The sequence below is a fragment of the Myotis brandtii genome, unplaced genomic scaffold (genome assembly GCF_000412655.1).
Source record: "Myotis brandtii unplaced genomic scaffold, ASM41265v1 scaffold470, whole genome shotgun sequence".
NCBI lineage: Eukaryota > Metazoa > Chordata > Mammalia > Chiroptera > Vespertilionidae > Myotis > Myotis brandtii.
This window is the reverse complement of record NW_005367953.1, coordinates 3138875-3141654: the sequence shown is the minus strand read 5'-3', so window position 1 is coordinate 3141654 and position 2780 is coordinate 3138875. Positions and strand designations below refer to the sequence as shown.

Below are 2780 nucleotides of genomic sequence, written 5' to 3'. Positions count from 1 at the left end.
CTGGTTCAAAGGAAAAATGCTTAGAAGCCATATTTGAAAGGCTCAAAAGGGGTCTTACACATCAAATAGCTCTTAGAAAACAACATTCTGATGAGTCAAGTGTAAATTAATTAGAAACACAGAGATTGCTTTTCCCTGGCTATCCACATGGGTTTCAAAGCTGAAGAAAGAGTGTTTGATGAAATATGTTTGGAGTGTTTATGACCCAAAAGCATAGTAAAGTAGTTCAAGATGTTTCCGTGAAACAAAAATACTTTTCTTGCAGTGATCTTCCCAAATAAATATCTAACGAATGCCTATGTAAAAGCATTGGGACTCACGCAGGTTCTCCATTTTGAGTCCATCGAGTACATCTTAAAGAGGATTTTTCCCTGCAAGGAAACTGATTAAGTCATTATCAATGAATTCAAGCTTGGTAGTGCTTCCAAAAGGGGAAACAAGTGAAATAAGCATTAAGACATGCTCAGTGCAAATTTATCCTATATCATGAGTTGTAGTAGGACATCATTTATATGTGGAATCTCTGGAGTGCTGAGACTGCAGACCCAGGAATAGCATTTCTATGAAGCTCCTATAAAATATCAGATTATAAGACTTGGGTCCAGGTAATTTGATTATATGTCCATCCACTGCTTGTATCCAATTAACAGGGAACTACAACTGGTCAAATAAATTAAAGCAAATGAACAATAGTGCAAAATGTATGCAGAAAGTAGTTCCCCAGTGCCATCACTAGAGAAAGTAGTTTAAAATGTTATCATTAGCAAATATTTATTGCACATCGTTTGGCTAGATGGTGCTGAAAATTAATGTTATTAGAATTCCCAGTGTAAATATCTTAAAATCTATCATTAAATAAAAATAGAAGAGTGAAAAAGGAGAGAGGAAAAAAGAGGCTTAAAAAGTATAAACCACAAGGAACGCTTGGGGCAGGAGAGGGGGTTGGAGGGTGGGGAGGGTGTGGGGAGAAAGGGCCCAAGAAGTAATGGGGACCCAGATCACCCAGCGTGGCCATGAGGAAGTGACGCAAAAGTGATCTGACATCAGGTGAGCACCCCAGGCAAGAGTCGGTGACACTGAAGAGAAATTGGACATAAGAACCTGTGGATTATGGCAGGGAGAGTGAAATGCGTCCCTGATATGGAGCAGTGAGTGCTGATCATTTTGAAGAGAGAGGATGACAGAAAACGCTTGGAATTTTCACTGGAGGAGCATGCAAACCATCCGAAAAGTCTTTAAGCCTCGAAACTGGCTATGGCTCTCGGACAATCAAACAGGCAACCACTTTCCGAACCACCATGAACGGACTGGGAAGGATCTGATGGGCAAGGATATTAAAGGATGTAGGAAAGAGCAGGAGAAAGAAGGGAGTCCTCTGGCGGGAAAAGATGAGAATGGAGAATGCCTCTCCCGGACTTTGTCCCATCACCTACCTGCTTGCCCACGGGCTGCAACCTGATGGCGGAGGCTCCGGAAAAGCCCCTCTAGCACCTGGCTCATGAAGCCTCGCGTCAACGCCCAGGGCAAGGGCGCCTTTCTGACCAACAAGCTCTCACAAATAAAAAGGCGGTCCCAGGACAGCAAAACGTCTTTGTTTGTGTCTCCGTCCACTAGGGAAGCCTACGTAATCTCTCGTAATCTCTCTCTCTCTCTCTCTCTCTCTCTCTCTCTCTCTACCGGTTACTAACCCGCAGCAGGAAGTCCGACCTGCGCTGGAATGTCCTGGTGTCTACCTACCGCCCGCTGCGCTGTCACTTGTACAAGCGCGGATTCTGCTGCTTCTGCACCGTCGCGTCCACCCCCAGCACCAGCGAGTGGACAGCGTGTTGGTCACTGCACCATCACTGCCATTCAGAAACACGGGAGGGCCACAACCACATCCACGGGGGCCTGTGGACAGTGAGCAGCCTGTGGCTGAGCGCCGCAGGCAAGGGGTGACCAGCACCCTGTGCGACAAGATCCACTGGGTTCTCACGCAGAGCCTGAGAGCCTGGCGCTGGTGATGAACAACGACAAGCACTGCTCCGAGTGTGAGGGCTACGACAGCGTCCTAGATGACAGGCTGAAGGGTATGTGTCCAGATCTCTCGCCTCCAGCAGGGCCAGGATCAGATCCGTACCCTCCAGGTTGCGGATCCTCACAGAGAAACTCCGGACTGTAAATGGACCAAGTCCCCTCCTTCCCCGCAAAGGAAATTCTTGGCAACTATGAGATTCTGTACGGTGAAGAGCTGGGGCAGGGTGACAGGCTGATGGAGAGCTGAGAAGGTGTTCAGGCCAGTCGCTGCGGCCCAAAGGGGACCGGTGGAGTAACTGCGGGAAAACCATCCTCACAGCCCGAAAGTGACCAGCAGCAAGGGCAAAACTCCAACCTGGACCCTCCCAGAACCACGTACTGCACCCAGGCCCTCACTGAAGACCTCTATTGACATTTCCTTTTCCTAGAACTTTATTTTCCCTTTCCTAAGCCTTGCAAATAAATAAAGGCACTTCTTTGGGGAAAAGGGGACGTATAAAACACTACCTTTTATGTTTTTGCTAAGTGATTTATTGTTCTTAGTTATTTTTCCATTTTGAGTCCACAGAGGTAAAGCACCAAGCCCATCCAGGAAGAGAAGTAACCAAGCTCAACTACAAACGACTTAGTACAGTGGTTCTCAACCTTCCTAATGCTGCGACCCTTTAATACAGTTCCTCATGTTGTGGTGACCCCCAATTTCATTGTTACAAATTGAACATAATTAAAGCATAGTGATTAATCACAAAAACAATATGTAATTG

The 2780-nt window shown here is 46.5% G+C and overlaps 1 pseudogene; it reads left to right on the top strand.

The window, feature by feature from the left end:
• Positions 1-1110: 1110 nt before the first annotated feature.
• Positions 1111-2161, top strand: LOC102255111 (annotated as a pseudogene).
• The last annotated feature ends 619 nt before the right edge of the window (positions 2162-2780 follow it).